Below are 24388 nucleotides of genomic sequence, written 5' to 3'. Positions count from 1 at the left end.
TCATTGCAGTTACCAAATGATGATGAATACTGGACTGAACAACTCTATTTCCGAGGAAATTGGGATGAAGATATTAAAATACCAGAAAAAATAATCTGTGGCATGTTATGTCCTAGTACATCATTTTTTTATGTGTCAGTGTAGACTACCTTTTGTTAAACGCACCGTCATTAGTCACGCTGTAAGCCTTTAGGATTGTGAAGAATCCTGTTAACAAAACTTTGCATTTAACTGATACGATATGTGTATCTGGTCGACAATGCAGAGAATATGGTTCAGCGTTAGACATTTCTGTTTTTAATTTTAACTACTGAATCATTTGTCAGAGCAATTCCCTACTTCCGTTGAGTTTAACGTGGACTCCGTTATACGCTGCTATTTGGTGGCAATTTTCGCATTTTTTTTAACTTGACCCTCAGCCGTTTCGAACACTTCTTTCATCAGATAACTTCCTTTAGCCAACTGTGTCACTGCGACATTGACCGATAAAATTCCGTATCTACAATTACAAAGAGTTTTGTGATCTTCTTTGTTCCAAAACTTTGCAGTTTCATATTTTCGAAGAAAATAAATGCATCAATAGCTCCCAAAATTGCTGTAAACATACCAGCTGAGGATTATAATGAGCTGCTCCTTTAATTCGTCGGCAAAAATATCTACTGCAGCTTAGCGTCTAGCACGATCGCAAAAGTCAATACGCAGTCTCTGTCGTCTTCGATACAGCATGTACACGTCATAATGACGTCACGGGTGAAGCTAGCAGTGTGCTATATGACTCACCCAACTGAGAACGCCTCGTAAACACGGCCTGCGCGCGGTCTGCGTTGCCTCTCCGCCATTCTCGCCTTAGGCGAATGATGTAGCCACACTGAGCTACCAGTTTGTGTGGAATAGTGTATTTGACTGTTTTCTGGAAACTGTCTTAAATGATTCATTATGTCATTTTGTGCACCTAACACGGTTCTTTTCATTTGGAATTTCAATATTCTTTTACAAAAGTGGAAACGAAATTGAAATAATTTGAAAGCCCGCTAAAACGCTCCATTCGAGTCGTTATGCCTGTGACGTCACTGGCTAGCTCGCTGGCTCTACTGCTACAAAGCTAATTCACAGTGACCCCTCATTTTGGAATTTACGCTTCGGAAAATGGGTTACAAATGGTGCGTCGTGCCATACTGAACAAATGCATCTGTAAAAACTGCTCGAAACTTGTGTTTGAGTGTTCCAGAGAATGAGAAGATGCGTAAAATGTGGTCGCACTGTACTAGCAAATTGCCACCATGTCGACGCACAAGTTCCCTAACTTAATTACAAATGTTTTGCACTGTGAAGTTAACATTAATTTTACCTCTAAGATATGATTTCCCAGTGTCACAATGAAGGATAGGATTCAATGAAATCAAACTCTTAGTGAAGATAGTCGTTTTACCCATTTTTACACAAATAACTCTGCAGTTCAGTTGTTGCAGTGATAGGCCCTCGAATATTATAAGATGATGTCTACACATTGCTGGTTCGAATCCAACCGGAAAGAATATTTTAACTTACTTGTAAAACGACTTGCAGTACTCTCATATGAAAACCAAATCACAATTACAAAACTTCACATCACCAATCAGAAACTGAATATTAGTGCGTTTTCCTTGATGTTTACATGCACTTACATTGGCAATCGCTGTTTACACACGTCACGTTCAAAAATATATTTTCTAGTTAATGTAACCACACACTTTTTACTTGATTAGAAGCGATGGTGATTTTTTTCGTGGTGTCTAGCTAGGATCTTCATTGTTTATGCTTTTAGACGTTCATCATCTTATATCACGATGAATTAAGTCTACTTCAGACCATGACGTGAGTTTCCACTCACAAACGTCACAGCTCTTACGTTTGTGTTACCTGCATGTTGTACATCTATATATATATAAAATAAAGTCGTGTTAGTTACACTATTTATAACTCAAGAACGGCTGGAAATGTCAGCTAAACGTCACTATAAAATGTGGCATAACAAAAACGCACCTCACATGGAATAACAAAATGCAAATGACAGCTAAACCTCACTATAAAACGTGGCATAACAAAAACGCATCTCACATGGAATAACAAAACACAAATGACAGCTAAACGTCTATGGTTAAGTATCAGTATATATCATAAATTAAAAATTTAAAGAAATAATTTGTATTTTCTTTGAATCATAATTAACAATGCTGCGACCAAGACGATCGAATATTTCTCGACAAAGCCGTAATGCAAGAAGGATACAAAACATTGTGAATGAAAGGACTGAAGAGGAACAACTTATCAACAAAGTATTCCCAAACATCATTACTAACTACAAAGGTAATGAATGGTTGAGTGAGTGAGCAATTTTAGCGGCTAAGAATAAGGATGCAGATGACCTAAACTACATAATTCAGAATGAGATCATTGGTAAAATGCATTCATTCAAATCTATTGACTGTGTAACAAATGAAGATGAAGCCACCCACTATCCAACTGAATTTTTAAACACCTTGGATGTGTCTGTGAGGAAGTTCTCATTCTGAGGATCCCGATGATCCCAACCGATATGCCGTTTGAGTTCAAAAGACTCCAGTTTCCCTCGCATTCGCCATGACCATTAAAAAATCGCAAGGCCAATCCTTGAAAGTTTGTGGTTTAAATCTGGAATATCCATGTTTTTCACATGGTCAATTATATGTGGCATGTTCACGGGTCGGAAGACCATCTGCGTTGTTTGTTCTTGCGCCTGATAATAAAACAAAAATTTCGTGTATCACAAGACACTTAACTGAAGAGTGGAAGCTATTAACCAAAAAACATAAAGAATAAAGAATCATTAAAATACTTAATTTTTTTGTTTGTATTTCCTAATAAAAAATTGAACTTAACAACCAAAATGTGATTATTTATTGGCTTTAAGGCGGAAGAGAGTTCGCCGGGTCAGCTAGTGCTTTACATTTGTGCATATACACTCCTGGAAATTGAAATAAGAACACCGTGAATTCATTGTCCCAGGAAGGGGAAACTTTATTGACACATTCCTGGGGGTCAGATACATCGCATGATCACACTGACAGAACCACAGGCACATAGGCACAGGCAACAGAGCATGCACAATGTCGGCACTAGTACAGTGTATATCCACCTTTCGCAGCAATGCAGGCTGCTGTTCTCCCATGGAGACGATCGTAGAGATGCTGGATGTAGTCCTGTGGAACGGCTTGCCATGCCATTTCCACCTGGCGCCTCAGTTGGACCAGCGTTCGTGCTGGACGTGCAGACCGCGTGAGACGACGCTTCATCCAGTCCCAAACATGCTCAATGGGGGACAGATCCGGAGATCTTGCTGGCCAGGGTAGTTGACTTACACCTTCTAGAGCACGTTGGGTGGCACGGGATACATGCGGACGTGCATTGTCCTGTTGGAACAGCAAGTTCCCTTGCCGGTCTAGGAATGGTAGAACGATGGGTTCGATGACGGTTTGGATGTACCGTGCACTATTCAGTGTCCCCTCGACGATCACCAGTGGTGTACGGCCAGTGTAGTAGATCGCTCCCCACACCATGATGCCGGGTGTTGGCCCTGTGTGCCTCGGTCGTATGCAGTCCTGATTGTGGCGCTCACCTGAACGGCGCCAAACACGCATACGACCATCATTGGCACCAAGGCAGAAGCGACTCTCATTGCTGAAGACGACACGTCTCCATTCGTCCCTCCATTCACGCCTGTCGCGACACCACTGGAGGCGGGCTGCACGATGTTGGGGCGTGAGCGGAAGACGGCCTAACGGTGTGCGGGACCGTAGCCCAGCTTCATGGAGACGGTTGCGAATGGTCCTCGCCGATACCCCAGGAGCAACAGTGTCCCTAATTTGCTGGGAAGTGGCGGTGCGGTCCCCTACGGCACTGCGTAGGATCCTACGGTCTTGGCGTGCATCCGTGCGTCGCTGCGGTCCGGTCCCAGGTCGACGGGCACGTGCACCTTCCGCCGACCACTGGCGACAACATCGATGTACTGTGGAGACCTCACGCCCCACGTGTTGAGCAATTCGGCGGTACGTCCACCCGGCCTCCCGCATGCCCACTATACGCCCTCGCTCAAAGTCCGTCAACTGCACATACGGTTCACGTCCACGCTGTCGCGGCATGCTACAAGTGTTAAAGACTGCGATGGAGCTCCGTATGCCACGGCAAACTGGCTGACACTGACGGCGGCGGTGCACAAATGCTGCACAGCTAGCGCCATTCGACGGCCAACACCGCGGTTCCTGGTGTGTCCGCTGTGCCGTGCGTGTGATCATTGCTTGTACAGCCCTCTCGCAGTGTCCGGAGCAAGTATGGTGGGTCTGACACACCGGTGTCAATGTGTTCTTTTTTCCATTTCCAGGAGTGTAGAAAGCCTCATCGCCCTAGACCTCGTCGCACGGTCGGCGTATGGTAATATTTTCGATACTAGCAATTCTTTCCAAAAAACTGAATTGTGTGTCCGCAAAATAAACGCATTTATCCTTGAACGATTAGTGTGAAGCTATATGTAACACATCCCACTATCCAAACAACTGCTACAGTCAGTTCTTGATGACGCTATTTTCGTATTTCCTGTAAAACTTTTAAAAATAAATGATTTTTCTAGGATTTTTTCCCCACCACAAGTACATTCTTTTCCAAAGGAACCTTCCCGGCGCCCAAGGGGAGGTGTGGGGGCAGAGTGGTCACGGGTCGCAACCCAAGGCCTGGCCATGATGTCCCGTTCCCACCCTCCACGAACCAAGGAAAGAGTACGGAACGTGGAGTACAGGTGCTATGAACATCGTTTATTTGTTTATTTTTCTTTTCGTTTTTTTATTTCTATTTATTTATATATTGATTTTTGTCATAATACTACCGAGAATACCAGGAAACCGGCGTCACGCGAGGAGAAGGGCGCAGCAAGACGTCAGACTAAGAAGAACGTTCCGATTACCAGTGAATATGTCGGTTCTAAGTGTGGAAGAGGTGGGGATCAACTCTTCATGATAGGAACACCCCAGCTCTGGGGTGGGTTAAGAAAGATACTGCAGAGGAAACTGGAGAAAAATTGTCTGTATTTTGGATTGCGGGCAACCGCACAGTGGCATTCATTGAAGAACTGCTAAAAGTCCAGCGTACATTTCTCGCCATCAGCAAACAAGTAGTGTGCTGCGTGTGCACAAATCCACCTCATACAGTTCGTCTTGCTTGCGGGAAGTATTTCGCGTCCGGAAAGAGCAGCAGTTGAGTAGGTATCTGACGAGGAGTCGGGTAATTAGGGCAACATCTGTCGCACTAAGAGCGGGACACCTCCCGCCGATCTGCACACCAGGCGGCGCCCGTCTGTGTCCATAACATCGCAATCGACAACAACGGGGTGTCTGCGATGTGAATCCTGTGAAGGTGTCACCGGCATCCTTGCTTCCCATTGGCAATAAGGTACCATACAGACTGGACGTCCTGTCAAGATAAGGAGCGCACACTGATGGCCAAACGGCACGCAAGTCGACGTGGGGATGATTCCCCTCAACCACATTCGGTGACCTGTGCTGCTGAAGGAAACCATAGAACGCCCGCCCTCGTGGATGTCAACTGCGCCGGCAGTGCCACAGTACGGACGTAGCTCAGTTCAAGGAAGAAGTGGCGGAAGTAAAAGAAGGGCAGCAGGATTCCCGATAGATGCTGCGAGAGAGTGTGGTGCAAGGCCTCCAGCAATAGCCTGGTAAGGCACGTAGGACCGCGGCGCCGCAATGTCATGTGAGAGCCAATGAAAAGGGCTACCGCTCTGTCAGGCACATGATACAAATCTAAATCGCCCCTGCACCGCTGGAGGGTGAGGGTTTCGTACTTTATCTTGAATAGCAAGCTGTGGCAAACAAACGAACCCAATGCCGCTAGCATGCGGCAGGCCAAGGATGGCGGAACAGGAAGTGTCTGTGCCACGGGATACGTGGCGCCAAATATACACTGACGTATTGTGTGCGTTGCAGAAGATCGAGTGCTCGTAACCGGTGATCTAAGAGCCTAGCTCGTAGTTGGGAACGTAGACGTCGGCAGTTGAGGGCAATTTTCCACCGCAGATCACTTGCGAAATCGAATTCTAAGCATTTGAGAGTATCAGCTACACGCAAAGGAGCAGCACTGTCAGCAAGAAGTCCCGCACCTATAGCCATGGCGCTCGATTTGCGGACGTTAAGGCAGCTACCAGAAGCTTCGCCGTAGGTGATAACCCATGGCAGTGACTCCCTGACCCCAGCACCGCTACGAAGAACGATGACAAGATCGTTTGGATACGCAGTGCAGCTGAATACATGGTCACCTACAGACATCCCAGAGAGGCGTTGACAGAGGCTGCATACCAACAGTTCCATGGTGAATGCATACAACAGTGCACGGAGCGGGCAGCCTTGACGCACTGATCGACGGATCGAGATGGGAGGAGTAAGACAGCCATTGTAGAGTACGCGAGACGTAGCTCCACGAAGGAGACGCACTGGGACGTCGACGGTAGCATCAGAGTAGCCCATATTGCGGAGCAACCCTTCCAGGAAGCCGTGATCGACGCGATCGAACGCCTAGCTGACGTCAAGAGCTGCCAAAAGTCCAGGCATACGACGTGCGCGAGCAAGAGCGATTATGCACCGATAGCGGCAGAGGGCAGTGCGAATGTTACTGGTACCTTCCAAAGATGTTTGATCGTGAGAAACCACGTACCGAGCTGTCCGTTTAAGCCACGCAGCCAACAGGCGGGTAAAGATCTTTGCATCGCTGTCGAGAAACGTCAAGGGGCGGTTATCGCATATCCGTGAGGTACCTCGAGGCTTGTGGATGGAAATCGTCTGGAATCGGTACGAAAGTAGACATAAGGTCCTGACAAATTTCCGTCCACACTGGCGCCAGAAGGGGACGAAATGTCTGATAAAACTCCAGTGGGAGGCCGTCAGGACCAGGGGACCTATTCGTAGAACCCGCCTGAATAGTGTCATGGACTTCGCTCTCCGTGATGTTAGCAATGAGATCCATCGTCGCATCCACGGCAGCCGAGCCAGAGGAGAGTCTGGAGACCGTCGTAATGTTTTCAGGGAGGTGACGTTGTTCAGAGTACAGTGTAACATAATGTGCATGGAGGACAGACCCGATATTCCGTTGGGTATCAAAACGCTGCCCACCATCAATCGTAAGAACATTAATCAAATTCCTCCGACGGGGGCGCCATTCCGCGATGACAGGATACATAGATGGACGCTCTTGCACTAACCCATCGTGTATGCGCTCCTTCAAAGTGGCGGCGAGAGAGGGACGTGAGCTGTGCCTTGGCGCCTGGTGCTCTGGCGAATACGGAATCATAGTACATTCCCGGAGAAGGGGGAAATAGAATTCATGAGTCCGTCGCCGCCACGCAGCAACCTCCCTCGAGGCCTTGCGGAGAGCAGGCTTTGCACAGAGCACTCATCATGACAGGGCAGACTGATAGGCATCACGGCGTCGACGACAAGCTGCCTACGTGGTCTCGATGAGGTACCAGCAGTCGGGAGAAGTAAGGTGGATCGTGTTCAGTTTCCATGGTTGGATTCGAGCACAGGACCTCTTTCATCACTCTGAGATGCGCTACCAAGTGCGCTACCGAGCGCCACTGCTATGCAATCCCTCTGCCGAGTGTCTTCTATAGAGGAAATCGCCACGAAGATTTGCTAAGAATAACTTTATTGTGATTTGGATCGTAGCTCACGACTGGTAATCGACAATCTAGTTATAATATACGGACTCATTTGCAAAATGTTCTACAATTCATTAGTTTGGAGCCGGCCGGGGTGGCCGAGCGGTTCTAGGCACTACAGCCTGGAACCGCGCGACCTCTACAGTCGCAGGTTCGAATCATGCCTCGGGCATGGATGTGTGTGATGTCCTTAGGTTAGTTAGGTTTAAGTAGTTCTAAGTTCTAGGGGACGGATGACCTCAGAGCCATTTGAACCATTTGAACCTTGGTTTTGAGTGAGTTTAATGATACTACAGTGAGCAGGGACAAGAATGTCCGTCGTTGCACGGGTCGCCGCTCTAAATGGGTGGACCATAAACACATCAAAGTTCGCGAGTTTTCCACTGACAGTGATCGCAAAATTCCTTTCCATTGTTACTTAAAAAATATGATTGCGATTTCCATTGCTAAATCGCTAAACCGTTTGCAGAAAAACCTCGTAATTTCGGCTAACGCTCCCTATAACACATGTATAACTTCGTCTTACTCCTAATTTGTGACGTCACCAGAGCTTCAGCCAGTAACAGAGCGTTTTTGATCACGTGACCAAATCTTGATATTAAATTATTTTTAAGCTTCAATTATATAAAAATGACAGATATTTTGTTAGAATATTGAACGTAAATGCTATTTGAATGTTATAATCAATCAGAGTAACAACATCAGAACCACATTTTTAATATAGGGAAATAGCCTATTAGCCGACGCAAGCACTTATGCATAAGTACATGTATTAAGACACAAAGGAGTTACAGACATCGACTGCGAGCAGGCAATGATTAAAATCAAAAAAGAAAGTTGGAAATTTATGCCCTACCAGGATTCTAACCTGATCCTCGTGCTTACTAGGCTGACACACTGACCACTGTGCCATCCAGACACAGTGGGCAGCACACCTGCACGTACTACCCTAGCATGCCTCCCATCGGGCCCAAATTCTCAACTTATCCACACACTACTAACGTAGTGCCCCTTGCCCATTATCGTCATTACTCGCGGCATTTTGACGATTCCTGTAAGAGTTCAAGACTGCTGTGCATCTGCACCGAAGATATCATTGGCCGTCTTCCCCATAATTATATTTAAGTCTGTTCTTTCAGGCATCTCTGAAAGAACAGACGCCACAAATATACAAATGCATGTCTTTATTGTTTTATTAAGCACTGGATTTGCACAACACTACACACTGAGACATCACAGCAATAAGTAAGGCACAAGCATATATTTTTGGGAGCTGATCATGCTCAAGTAATTTAATACCTAAATTTTACTTTTTTTGATCTTATGCATGAGTCTGGCTGTATGCGGCAGCCACTACAAGCTTATTGCATTAATGATTATTTCGACAAGTATTATTTCATGTTTTATAAATGTTCACACGATCAAACACTTGAAAGACTGTCTTGGCGGATATAGTTAGTTAATGTTGTTAACTCTTTTTATGTACCATTATAAGCCTACCCTGTAAAAGTCAGGCTAAAGTTGCAATTGTATTAAGTTTTCAATGATTCGAAGTTAAAGTTTCCCATAGTTCATATTTTTAAATTTTTCTCTTATCGCTCAGTGGAAGATTGCTGAGAGTTTCGCGACATTTTTATTTCCAGTAATTACTTTGGAATAGGATTCTTTTCTCTTGTGGAGTCATCAGTCAATGACAATCAAAGAGTGCCATCAAGGGAGTTTGATTCTTTCAAAAACAGGAGGTGATGCAGTGACGTGACAGTACCAATGAATATTTCACTTTGCAGTATTAAGAAAACTTTGCAAATTAATTTTGTTAACTGTACTGTAGGGAAATACGTAATTAGTGGCTTCTGGTGTAGGATTTGCGAATTTCGCTTCACTGAAGCAGGCCTGAGAGAGTGTCGTGACGGACCTGCGTGGTCGCAGCGCTATGAACACAGGACGACTCGAGATGTCCCCTTCTCCTTACCCCAGCCAGGCTGCTGCTTTGCAGAAATGTTGTGGCCATACGCTGGCTGGCTTCCGTTGTCTGTGAGTGGCACGGCTCTTAGAAGTTATAGCAGGGCGATGACAGGTCCCATGAGCATTTCTGATGGGATGAATCTGCATTTCCCATCAGCGACTGCGAATACCCGACATCGACATTGTACATTTTTGAGTGTGGGAGAGTTCCAGAATCTAACCGTCCAGATGATGACAGCCAATCAGAAGGGTCATCAGCATAGGTTCTACCGTGTGAGTGTCTGAAGCACTGAGTAGGAACACAGCATATGCAGTGTACCAACCTCCGGCCAGTTAAGGGGCATGCTCTAAGTGGAGAAGATTCAGCAGGCATCCGCTGCGTTTCAGCGTGACGACAGGAATTCTTGGTCATTACTGTACCGAAAGTTGTGAATCCCCCCTCCAAGCTATGGTTTTCTGGGAGCGGAGAGGAAAGCGAGTTAGTCAGACATAGTGCAGAGATGCGTGGCTGAGCGGTCACATCGAGAAGGAGAAGCGCCTGGTCGCAGTCTGGCCCAGTTTTTGCTGAATCTATCATGTATGTGTCGCTTTTTAGCTCGAGACCTGTTTTTTCTTTGAGCAGCTCACTATTTTCGAGGTAAAAAAAAAAATGGCTCCAAGCACTATGGGACGTAACTTCTGAGGTCATCAGTCCCCTAGAACTTAAACTTAACTAACCTAAGGACATCACACACATCCATGCCCGAGGCAGGATTCAAACCTGCGACCGTAGCGGTCGCGCGGTTCCAGACTGTAGCGCCTAGAACCGCTCGGCCACCCCAGCCGGCTTGCGAGGTCAGTTCCGCAACTTGTGTTACTTTTTCAGTGTCTTTACTTCTTTGGATCTTAAATCCGGCTTTAACTTGCATTTTTAAGATGTACAGATCTTGGAAAGCCAGATTCGGAAGGATATAAGTTGCAATAGTTATCCGGAGATGAAAAGGCTTGCACAGGATAGAGTAGCATGGAGAGTTGCATCAAACCAGTCTCTGGACTGAAGACCACAACACAATCATCAGAAATGGAAGTTGGCATAATTAAACAATCACTGAGTTTATGTGGATCAGAAAATGCTAGTGTGTCAGATAGTCTAAGAACAGAGCATGAAAATTGAGTCACAGAAGATCTGAAGTGCAAAGTTATTGCAAATGGTGTGGGAATTACAATCTAGTATAGGGAGAATGAATTCTAAATAACAATAAAGGAATTCTGAATAAACTACAAATATTGAATGCATGAAGTCAGAGACAGGGAAGATTAAAAATGAAACAGATGGTATGATGGAGGAGAAAATTAAAGGATATAAGAACACAAACGGGTAAAATATAGAATTAAGTTGGGCTGGCTAACTGTGAAGTTGAGTCAGTTAAGAAGTATGAAATGTGACGCTTGTTCAGTCGCTGTTGTGAAAATGGTGTGCTGTGGCTTGGTAGTGGAGAGTGCTATCTCCATATCATACTCACACGCTCATCACGCAAATATGCAAACTTTTGTAATCCAGAAAATTTTGCTAAGTCTTCTGTTCAATTAGAGATATCCACCAATTGTCAGCAGAGCCCTCTGTCCCAAGTGAGCTTGGTTCAGGCAATCACTTATTGTACTTTTGAGCACTACAGCGTCCATTCCATCGTGGAATATAATTTGTTAGATTTTCCAGAGATATTGTTCTTTCGTTGAGTTTCAAATAAGCAATCACATTTGTGCCAGTTATGGGAATTTAGGAAAAATAAATCCAGTGTTCAAAAGAACTGATTTCTTTTCCCCTTTTTTTATGGCCCTACAACAGTCCAGGTCAGGTGACGCTCAAATACTAAATATGACTGATTTCTTCCGCATGACTGAATTGTGCTATTGCTGTGATGGCGCTCCATTGTAAAGCAGGTACCCCTCTGCAGAACGATATATATGTCGTAGGAAATGTAATTAATTTGTTTTTTTGTATGACAAAAGACTATGGTCTAATCTGGATTCAGTACAGTCTTGAGATCACAGAGCTGTTTTCAATGATTGTGGTTAGCAATTTTCTGGGTTATAAAAGTTTGCATATTTGCGTTATGAGCACGTAAGTGTGATACAGAGATAGCACTCTCCACTGCCAAGCCACAGCACACCATTCTCACAACAGCGACTGAACAAGCGTCACATTTCACACTTCTTAACTGACTCAACTTCACAGTTAGCCAGCCCAACTTAATTCTATATTTTACCCGTTTGTGCTCTTATATCCTTTAATTTTCTCCTCCATCATACCATCTGTTTCATTTTTAACCTCCCCTGTCTCTGACTTCATGGATTCAATATTTGTAGTTTATTCAGAATTTCTTTATTGTATCTTAGAATTCATTTTCCCCATACTAGATTGTAATTCCCTCACCATTTGCAATAACATTGCACTTCAGATCTTCTGTGACTGAATTTTCATGCTCTGTTCTTAGACTACCTGACACGCTAGCATTTTCTGATCCACATAAACTCAGTGACTGTTTAATTATGCCAACTTCCATTTCTGATGATTGTGTTGTGGTCTTCAGTCCAGAGACTGGTTTGATGCAACTCTCCATGCTACTCTATCCTGTGCAAGCCTCTTCATCTCCGAATAACTATTGCAACTTATATCCTTCCGAATCTGCTCAGCGTGTTCATCTCTTGGTGTCCCTCTACGATTTTTACCCTCCACGCTTCTCTCCAGTACTAAATTGGTGATCCTTTGATGCCTCAGAACGTGTCCTGCCAACCGATCCCTTCTTCTTGTAAAGTCGTGCCACAAATTCCTCTTCTTCCCAATTCTTCTCAGTACTTCCTCGTTAGTTACGTGATCTACCCATCTAATCTTCAGCATTCTTCTGTAGCACCACATTTCGAAATCTTCTATTCTCTTCTTGTCTAACAGTGTATCGTCCATGTTTCACTTCCACATATGTCTACTCTCCATACAAATATTTTCAGAAACGACTTCCTGACACTTAAATCCATACTCAATGTTAACAAATGTCTCTTCGTCAGAAACGGTTTCCTTGCCATTGCCAGTCTACATTTTATATCCTCTCTACTCCGACCACCATCACTTATTTTGCTCCCCAAATAACGAAATTCATTTACTGCTTTAAGTGTCTCATGTCCTAATCTAATACCCTCAGCATCAACAGATTTAATTCGAACACATCACATTATCCTCGTTTTGCTTTTGTTGATGTTCATCTTACATCCTTCTTTCAAGACACTGTCTATTCCGTTCAGCTGCACTCCCAAGTCCTTTGCTGTCTCTGACAGAATTACAATGTCGTCGGCGAACCTCAAATTTTTTATTTCTTCTCCATAGATTTTAATTCCTACTCCGATTTTTTCTTTTGTTTCCTTTACTGCTTGCTCATTATACAGATTGAATAACATCGGGGATAGGCTGCAACCCTGCCTCACTATCTTCTCAAGTAGTGCTTCCCTTACATGCCCCTCGACTCTTTTGACTCCCATCTGGTTTCTGTACAAATTGTAAACAGCCTTTCGCTCCCTGTATTTTACCCCTGCCACCTACAGAATCTGAAAGAGAGTATTCCAGTCAACATTGTCAAAAGCTTTCTCTAGGTCTACAAATGCTAGAAACGTAGGTTTGCTTTTCCTTAACCTATCTTCTAAGAGAAGTCGTAGGGTCAGTATTGCCTCGTGTGTTCCAACATTTCTATGGAATCCAAACTGATCTTCCCCGAGGTCTGCTTCTATCAGTTTTTTCTTTCGTCTGTAAGGAATTTGTGTTAATATTTTGCAACCGTAACTTATCAAACTGATAGTTCGGTAATTTTCACACCTGTCGACACCCGCTTCCTTTGGGATTGGAATTATTATATTCTTCTTGAAGTCTGAGGGTATTGCGCCTGTCTATACATCTTGCTCGCCAGATGGGAGAGTTCTTTCAGGGCTGGCTCTCCAAAGGCTATCAGTTGCTCTAATGGAAAGTTGTCTACTACCGGCGCCTTCTTTCGACTTAGGTCTTTCATCACTCTGTCAAATTCTTCACGCAGTATACGAGGTGCATTCAAGTTCTAAGGCCTTCGATTTTTTTTCTCCAGACTGGAAAGAGATAGAAACATGCGCATTGTTTTAAAATGAGGCCGCGTTCATTGTCAATACGTCCCAGAGATGGCAGCACCATACGGCAGATGGAATTTTACCGCCAACGGCGAGAATGAGAACTGTTTTAAATACTTAAGATGGCGACGTTTTACTTACTTGAACAGCGTGCAATCATTCGTTTTCTGAATTTGCGTGGTGTGAAACCAATTGAAATTTATCGACAGTTGAAGGAGACATGTGGTGATGGAGTTATGGATGTGTCGAAAGTGCGTTCGTGGGTGTGACAGTTTAATGAAGGCAGAACATCGTGTGACAACAAACCAAAACAACCTCGGGCTCGCACAAGCTGGTCTGACGACATGATCGAGAAAGTGGAGAGAATTGTTTTGGGGGATCGCCGAATGACTGTTGAACAGATCGCCTCCAGAGTTGGCATTTCTGTGGCTTCTGTGCACACAATCCTGCATGACGACCTGAAAATGCGAAAAGTGTCATACAGGTGGGTGCCACGAATGCTGACGGACGACCACATGGCTGCCCGTGTGACATGTTGCCAAGCAATGTTGACGTGCAACGACAGCATGAATGGGATTTTCTTTTCGTCGGTTGTGACAATGGATGAGACGTGGATGCCATTTTTCAATCCAGAAACAAAGCGCCAGTCAGCTCAATGGAAGCACACAGATTCACTGCCACCAAAAAAATTTCGGGTAACCGCCAGTGCTGAAAAAATGATGGTGTCCATGTTCTGGGACAGCGAGGGCGTAATCCTTACCCATTGCGTTCCAAAGGGCACTACGGTAACAGATGCATCCTACGAAAATGTTTTGAAGAAAAAAATTCCTTCCTGCACTGCAACAAAAACGTCCGGGAAGGGCTGCACGTGTGCTGTTTCACCAAGGCAACGCACCCGCACATCGAGCTACCGTTACGCAACAGTTTCTTCGTGATAACAACTTTGAAGTGATTCCTCATGCTCCCTAATCACCTGACCTGGCTCCATGAAATCATGGCGTCAGCGTTGGGAAAAATGTGTACGTCTGCAGGGCGATTACGTCGAGAAGTAACGCCAGTTTCATCGATTTCGGGTGAGTAGTTAATTAGAAAAAAAATCGGAGGCCTTAGCACTTGAATGCACCTCGTAATATCTCCCGTTTCGTCTTCATCTAAGTCCTCTTCCATTTCCGTAATATTGCCCTCAAGTACATCGCCCCTGTATAGACGCTCTATATACTCCTTCCACCTTTCTGCTTTCCCTTCTTTTTTTAGTACCTGTTTTCCATCTGAGCTCTTGATATTCATACAGGTGGTTCTCTTTTCTCCAAAGGTCTCTTTAATTTTCCTGTAGGCAGTATTTATCTTACCCCTAGCGATACATGCTTCTACATCCTTACATTTGTCCTCTAGCCATCCCTGCTTAGCCATTTTTCACTTCCTGTCAATCGCCTTTTTGAGACGTTTATATTCCTCTTCGCCTGCTTCATTTATTGCATTTTTATATTTTCTCCTTTCATCAGTTAAATTCAATACCTCTTCTGTTACTCAAGGATTTCTACTAGCGCTCTTATTTTTACTTACTTGATCCTTCGCTGCCTTCACTGTATCATCTCTCAAAGCTGCCCATTCTTCATCTGCAGTATTTCTTTCCCCTGTTCTTGTCAGTCGTTCCCTAATACTCTCTCTGAAACTCTCTGTAATCTCTGGTTCTTTCAGTTCATCTAGATCCCATCTCCTTCAATTCCTACCTTTTTGCAGTTTCTTCAGTTTCAGTCTACAGTTCATAACCAATAAATTATGGTCAGGGTCCACATCTGCCCCTGGTTCCTAAATCTCAGCCTTACCATAACCTGTCGGAAACCGTCCATTGTCTCCAGACTTTTCTGATGGTAAATCTGCAAAATAAACATATGTAAACTTTTGGTATTAGTACTTAACTTATTGGTTGTTTTGGCTGTTTCTGCTATGCTGCAGACACCGAATGTGAAGATGTTGCCAGTGTGCAAGCTGCTACTGGTGCTGATGATGAAGATCTCAGAGCCACTGCCATAGTCCTTGATGCTGCATCCACTGCCAAAACCTGTGCCACCGGCCAAACCTGTGCCATAATCCGTGTTTCTGCTGCTGGCTGCCAAAATCTAGTGCTCAACACACTTTCCACTGCTGTCTCCTTGTTTCTTGAAGTTCTGCTTTGCACCTAACTTTCTCCTTGTAATTTCTGCTATGCACTCTTAAACACACAAAACTGCTGCAAAATCTATAGCTTGGAGACCACACACAAAACTGCCTACTATGGATTGGATTAAGGGTCTGGATCACTAACGTTAGTAATGCTAATCAAATCTCATTTGCAACTGCAAAAGGGATTGGACTTATATCTCAGGCGAGCCTCCAGTTTGCGATGGTGCTATATGGTACTAGAGCGAGGTACAGTTCCATTAATAAATGTAGCTCATTTATTGTTGTAGGATCGAGCTATACAAGTCTACTTTTATGCCTGGCAGTAGATTTCATTGCAGGACTGTAGTTTACCAGTGATCCTGCAATCACATAACCCAGACATTGGCCTGTAATACGAATTATCGAGTAACACAAATTGAAAAAAGTTAATAATAATAATAATAATTACACAGAAATTAATGAAACATACAACACACAACAAAATTATAAATGAAGAACAAAAAGGCTGTTGCAAAGGAGCACGAGGATGTAAAGAACAACTGATAATAGATGCAGAGGTGATATATCATGCTGAAACTAAACAAAAGTCGGTACTTAACGCATACATTGATTACCGAAAAGCTTTTGATAGTGTACCCCACTCATGGTTACTACAGATATTGGAAATATACAAAGTAGATTCTAAATTGATACAGTTCCTAAACATAGTAATGAAAAATTGGAAAACCACACTTAATATCCAAACAAATTCAAATAATATCACATCACAGCCAATACAGACTAAGTGTGGAATATATCAAGGAGACTCATTAAGTCCTTTCTGGTTCTGCCTTGCTCTAAACCCACTATCCAACATGCTAAATAATACAAATTATGGATACAATATTACTGGAACATACCAACACAAAATCACACATTTGCTATACATGGATGATCTAAAACTACTGGCAGCAACAAATCAACAACTCAACCAATTACTAAAGATAACAGAAATATTAAGCAATGATATAAATATGGCTTCTGGAACAGACAAATGTAAGAAAAATACCATAGTCAAGGGAAAACACACTAAACAAGAAGATTAGATATTGGATAACCACAGCGACTGCATAGAAGCGATGGAAAAAACAGATGCCTATAAATATCTAGGATACAGACAAAAAATAGGAATAGATGATACAAATATTAAAGAAGAACTAAAAGAAAAATATAGACAAAGACTAACAAAAATACTGAAAACAGAATTGACAGCAAGAAACAAGACAAAAGCTATAAATATCTATGCTATACCAATATTGACCTACTCATTTGGAGTAGTGAAATGGAGTAACACAGACCTAGAAGCACTCAATACACTTACACGATCACAATGCCACAAATATAGAATACATCACATACATTCAGCAACAGAAAGATTCACATTAAGCAGAAAGGACGGAGGAAGGGGATTTATCGACATAAAAAACCTACATTATGGACAGGTAGACAATTTAAGAAAATTCTTTCTAGAATGAGCAGAAACTAGCAAAATACACAAAGCAATCACTCATATAAATACATCGGCTATACCATTGCAATTTCATAACCACTTCTACAACCCTTTAGATCACATAACATCAACAGATACAAAGAAAGTAAATTGGAAAAAGAAAACACTACATGGCAAGCACCCGTATCATCTAACACAGCCACACATCGATCAAGACGCATCCAACACATGGCTAAGAAAAGGCAATATATACAGTGAGATGGAAGGATTCATGATTGCAATACAGGATCAAACAATAAACACCAGATATTACAGCATGCATATTATTAAAGATCCCAATACCACAACAGATAAATGCAGACGTTGCAAACAACAAATAGAAACAGTAGATCACATCACAAGCGGATGTACAATACTAGCAAATACAGAATACCCCAGAAGACATGACAATGTAGCAAAAATAATACATCAACAACTTGCCATACAACATAAACTAATAAAACAACACGTTCCCACATACAAGTATACACCACAAAATGTACTGGAGAGTGATGAATACAAATTATACTGGAACAGAACCATTATAACAGATAAAACAACTCCACATAACAAACCTGACATCATACTCACCAATAAAAAGAAGAAATATCCATACCCAATACAACAAATATACAGAAGAAAACAGGAGAAAAAAATTGAAAAATACATCCAACTGGTTGAGGAAGTCAAAGACATGTGGTATCAGGATAAAGTTGACATCATACCAATTATACTATCAACTACAGAAGTCATACCACACAATATCCACAAGTACATCAACGCAATACAGCTACATCCAAATGTATATATATACAACTACAGAAATTTGTAATTATTGATACATGTTCAATTACCCAAAAGTTCCTAAATTCAATGTAACATGTACCATACAGTTAAAAGGAAGTCGCGCTTGATCAAGGCCCGTGTCACTTTCCATTTTTAACCAGACATAACGTCTGAGAAAGGAAAGAAATAATAATGATAGATGAAAAAGTGCTGAATTCTAGTGAACGATCGCTGTAGGCAAGAACAAGAAATTTAAGCTGAATCAGCTGATTTATTCAATCAGAGAAAACACTGAAAGTGTTAAGAATTCTGGTCCTAGAGAGTTTCATTTACATATACAACAAAATTAATAATGATTCTTGAGTGTAGATAGCTTGTATAAATGCGTAACCTGAATGTTAGCAGAATCACCATGGACCAACTAACCGTCTCTGGTTCAGAACACAGAGTCTCTAAGACTAAGTGTAACTTCATTTGGAAAATTTATAAGTATGAGCAAAAGTTAAGATATTTGTGCCCACTTGCCGCCCAGAACTCAACACTTTACCTACATCTGACTTGTCGCCACAGTCGTCGCAGAGTGTATTCCAAACAGCGTCACAGATGCTTCCCAGCTCTCCATTGTCAGTCAAAAGCTTGATTGTCAAACTGCTCACACCAAGGAAAGCACGTATTCTCCACCACAACTGCAGAGTTTTACTCAAAATCTGATAAATGAACCAGAATTTGATTATTAACAAATATACAAATTAAACATATGTTTTAATTGACGACTCATGATCTTACAGGTCTGTCAATACCAAACGCTATACACTTTTTATAAAAGTTTACATGTAAATAATTTACTGAGTAACTTGTAATTCTTCGTGCAGTTGACGATAACCCTAATGTCAGCGTCAGAGAAGTTGCTGCTGTACAAGGTAACGTTGACCACATCACTGTATGGAGAGTGCTACAGAAGAACCAGTTGTTTCCATACCAGGTACAGCGTGTGCAGGCACTATCAGCAGCTGATTGGCCACCACGGGTACACTTCTGCGAATGGTTCATCTAACAATGTGTCAATCCTCATTTCAGTGCAAATGTTCTCTTTATGGATGAGGCTTCATTCCAACGTGATCAAATTGTAAATTTTCACAATCAACATGTGTGGGCTGACGAGAATCTGCATGCAATTGTGCAATCACGTCATCAACACAGATTTTCTGTGAACGTTTGGGCGGGCATTGTTGGTGATGTCTTGATTGGGCCCCACGTTCTTCCACCTACGCTCAATGGAGCACGTTATCATGATTTCATACGGGATACTCTACCTGTGCTGCTAGAACATGTGCCTTTACAAGTCTGACACAACATGTGGTTCATGCACGATGGAGCTCCTGCACATTTCATTCGAAGTGTTAGTACGCTTCTCAACAACAGATTCGGTGACCAATGGATTGGTAGAGGCGGACCAATTCCATGGCCTCCACGCTCTCCTGACCTCAACCCTCTTGACTTTCATTTATGGGGGCATTTGAAAGCTCTTGTCTACGCAACCCCGGTACCAAATGTAGAGACTCTTCGTGCTCGTATTGTGGACGGCTGTGATACAATACGCCATTCTCCAGGGCTCATCAGTGCATCAGGGATTCCATGCGACGGAGGGTGGATGCATGTATCCTCGCTAACGGAGGACATTTTGAACATTTCCTGTAACAAAGTGTTTGAAGTCACGCTTGCTGTGTGTTTCCATTCCATGATTAATGTGATTTGAAGAGAAGTAATAAAATGAGCTCCAACATGGAAAGTAATCGTTTCCGGACACATGTCCACATAACATATTTTCTTTCTTTGTGTGTGAGGAATGTTTCCTGAAAGTTTGGCCGTACCTTTTTGTAACACCCTGTATACAAAGGGTGGAGAAAAATTGTATCACGAAATATAAACCCTGGATAGCTGACGCCAGTAGGAAGGAAAATTACTAATGTTGTGTAGGTCGACAACACACCATTTTTAAACTACGGAAACTTGGCGCCACGTGCTCCGATTGGCCGTTGGATTGCCCTGTTGCCGTTCTTCGGTTGACAGGCAGCGCTATGGTTGTCAGTTCACACATACAAACGTCCCTCGCCCGGTCACTGCCCAAACGTGATACGCACTGTGTCGAATAGCTCCTGCTGTTTGTCTCCACCTCATGTCAGAGGCATTCGCACGTAAGCTTCGCTTCAGAGCACACACGCATCTCCTTCAGGCAAAGCATTCGCGGTCATGAGTTGTCCAGAGCATCCGGCAAAAAGGCAATCCCGCAGTCAATCAGAGCACATGGCGCCAAGTTTATGAAGCTTAAAAACGGTGCGTTGTCGACCTACACACCATTAGTAATTATGGTTCCTACTGGCATCAGCTATCCAGGGTTAAAATTTAGTGACACAATTTTTCTCTCTCTATATATGATATATATGAACCATGGACCTTGCCGTTGGTGGGGAGGCTTGCGTGCCTTAGCGATACAGATAGCCGTACCGTACCGTAGGTGCAACCACAACGGAGGGGTATCTGTTGAGAGGCCAGACAAACGTGTGGTTCCTGAAGAGGGGCAGCAGCCTTTTCAGTAGTTGCAAGGGCAACAGTCTGGATGATTGACTGATCTGGCCTTGTAACAATAACCAAAACGGCCTTGCTGTGCTGGTACTGCGAACGGCTGAAAGCAAGGGGAAACTACAGCCGTAATTTTTCCCGAGGGCATGCAGCTTTACTGTATGATTACATGATGATGGCGTCCTCTTGGGTAAAATATTCCGGAGGTAAAATAGTCCCCCATTCGGATCTCCGGGCGGGGACTACTCAAGAGGATGTCGTTATCAGGAGAAAAAAAACTGGCGTTCTACGGATCGGAGCGTGGAATGTCAGATCCCTTAATCGGGCAGGTAGGTTAGAAAATTTAAAAAGGGAAATGGATAGGTTGAAGTTAGATATAGTGGGAATTAGTGAAGTTCGGTGGCAGGAGGAACAAGACTTCTGGTCAGGTGACTACAGGGTTATAAACACAAAATCAAATAGGGGTAATGCAGGAGTAGGTTTAATAATGAATAGGAAAATAGGAATGCGGGTAAGCTACTACAAACAGCATAGTGAACGCATTATTGTGGCCAAGATAGACACGAAGCCCACACCTACTACAGTAGTACAAGTTTATATGCCAACTAGCTCTGCAGATGACGAAGAAATTGAAGAAATGTATGAAGAAATAAAAGAAATTATTCAGATTGTGAAGGGAGACGAAAATTTAATAGTCATGGGTGACTGGAATTCGAGTGTAGGAAAAGGGAGAGAAGGAAACATAGTAGGTGAATATGGATTGGGGGACAGAAATAAAAGAGGAAGCCGCCTGGTAGAATTTTGCACAGAGCACAACATAATCATAGCTAACACTTGGTTTAAGAATCATGAAAGAAGGTTGTATACATGGAAGAACCCTGGAGATACTAAAAGGTATCAGATAGATTATATAATGGTAAGACAGAGATTTAGGAACCAGGTTTTAAATTGTAAGACATTTCCAGGGGCAGATGCGGACTCTGACCACAATCTATTGGTTATGACCTGTAGATTAAAACTGAAGAAACTGCAAAAAGGTGGGAATTTAAGGAGATGGGACCTGGATAAACTAAAAGAACCAGAGGTTGTACAGAGATTCAGGGAGAGCATAAGGGAACAATTGACAGGAATGGGGGAAAGAAATACAGTAGAAGAAGAATGGGTAGCTTTGAGGGATGAAGTAGTGAAGGCAGCAGAGGATCAAGTAGGTAAAAAGACGAGGGCTAGTAGAAATCCTTGGGTAACAGAAGAAATATTGAATTTAATTGATGAAAGGAGAAAATATAAAAATGCAGTAAGTGAAACAGGCAAAAAGGAATACAAACGTCTCAAAAATGAGATCGACAGGAAGTGCAAAATGGCTAAGCAGGGATGGCTAGAGGACAAATGTAAGGATGTAGAGGCCTATCTCACTAGGGGTAAGATAGATACCGCCTACAGGAAAATTAAAGAGACCTTTGGAGATAAGAGAACGACTTGTATGAATATCAAGAGCTCAGATGGAAACCCAGTTCTAAGCAAAGAAGGGAAAGCAGAAAGGTGGAAGGAGTATATAGAGGGTCTATACAAGGGTGATGTACTTGAGGACAATATTATGGAAATGGAAGAGGATGTAGATGAAGATGAAATGGGAGATATGATACTGCGTGAAGAGTTTGACGGAGCACTGAAAGACCTGAGTCGAAACAAGGCCCCCGGAGTAGACAATATTCCATTGGTACTACTGACGGCCGTGGGAGAGCCAGTCCTGACAAAACTCTACCATCTGGTGAGCAAGATGTATGAAACAGGTGAAATACCCTCAGACTTCAAGAAGAATATAATAATTCCAATCCTAAAGAAAGCAGGTGTTGACAGATGTGAAAATTACCGAACTATCAGCTTAATAAGTCACAGCTGCAAAATACTAACACGAATTCTTTACAGACGAATGGAAAAACTAGTAGAAGCCAACCTCGGGGAAGATCAGTTTGGATTCCGTAGAAACACTGGAACACGTGAGGCAATACTGACCTTACAACTTATCTTAGAAGAAAGATTAAGGAAAGGCAAACCTACGTTTCTAACATTTGTAGACTTAGAGAAAGCTTTTGACAATGTTGACTGGAATACTCTCTTTCAAATTCTAAAGGTGGCAGGGGTAAAATACAGGGAGCGAAAGGCTATTTACAATTTGTACAGAAACCAGATGGCAGTTATAAGAGTCGAGGGACATGAAAGGGAAGCAGTGGTTGGGAAGGGAGTAAGACAGGGTTGTAGCCTCTCCCCGATGTTGTTCAATCTGTATATTGAGCAAGCAGTAAAGGAAACAAAAGAAAAATTAGGAGTAGGTATTGAAATCCATGGAGAAGAAATAAAAACTTAGAGGTTCGCCGATGACATTGTAATTCTGTCAGAGACAGCAAAGGACTTGGAAGAGCAGTTGAATGGAATGGACAGTGTCTTGAAAGGAGGATATAAGATGAACATCAACAAAAGCAAAACAAGGATAATGGAATGTAGTCTAATTAAGTCGGGTGATGCTGAGGGAATTAGATTAGGAAATGAGGCACTTAAAGTAGTAAAGCAGTTTTGCTATTTGGGGAGCAAAATAACTGATGATGGTCGAAGTAGAGAGGATATAAAATGTAGGCTGGCCATGGCAAGGAAAGCGTTTCTGAAGAAGAGAAATTTGTTAACATCCAGTATCGATTTAAGTGTCAGGAAGTCATTTCTGAAAGTATTCGTATGGAGTGTAGCCACGTATGGAAGTGAAACATGGACGATAAATAGTTTGGACAAGAAGAGAATAGAAGCTTTCGAAATGTGGTGCTACAGAAGAATGCTGAAGATTAGATGGGTAGATCACATAACTAATGAGGAAGTATTGAATAGGATTGGGGAGAAGAGAAGTTTGTGGCACAACTTGACCAGAAGAAGGGATCGGTTGGTAGGACATGTTCTGAGGCATCAAGGGATCACCAATTTAGTATTGGAGGGCAGCGAGGAGGGTAAAAATCGTAGAGGGAGACCAAGAGATGAATACACTAAGCAGATTCAGAAGGATGTAGGTTGCAGTAGGTACTGGGAGATGAAAAAGCTTGCACAGGATAGAGTAGCATGGAGAGCTGCATCAAACCAGTCTCAGGACTGAAGACCACAACAACAACAACATATATATATATACATATAGGGTGAGTCACCTAACATTACCGCTGGATATATTTCGTAAATCACATCAAATACTGACGAATCGATTCCACAGACCGAACGTGAGGAGAGGGGCTAGTGGAATTGGTTAATACAAACCATAAAAAAGTGCACGGAAGTATGTTTGTTAACACAAACCTACGTTTTTTTAAAAATGGAACCACGTTAGTTTTGTTAGCACATCTGAAAATATAAACAAATACGTAATCAGTGCCGTTTGTTGCATTGTAAAATGTTAATTACATCCGGAGATATTGTAACCTAAAGTTGACACTTGAGTACCACTCCTCCGCTGTTCGATCGTGTGTATCGGAGAGCAC

Source organism: Schistocerca americana, chromosome X (genome assembly GCF_021461395.2).
Source record: "Schistocerca americana isolate TAMUIC-IGC-003095 chromosome X, iqSchAmer2.1, whole genome shotgun sequence".
NCBI lineage: Eukaryota > Metazoa > Arthropoda > Insecta > Orthoptera > Acrididae > Schistocerca > Schistocerca americana.
The sequence above is the reverse complement of the archived record's forward strand: the minus strand, read 5'-3'. Positions refer to the sequence as shown.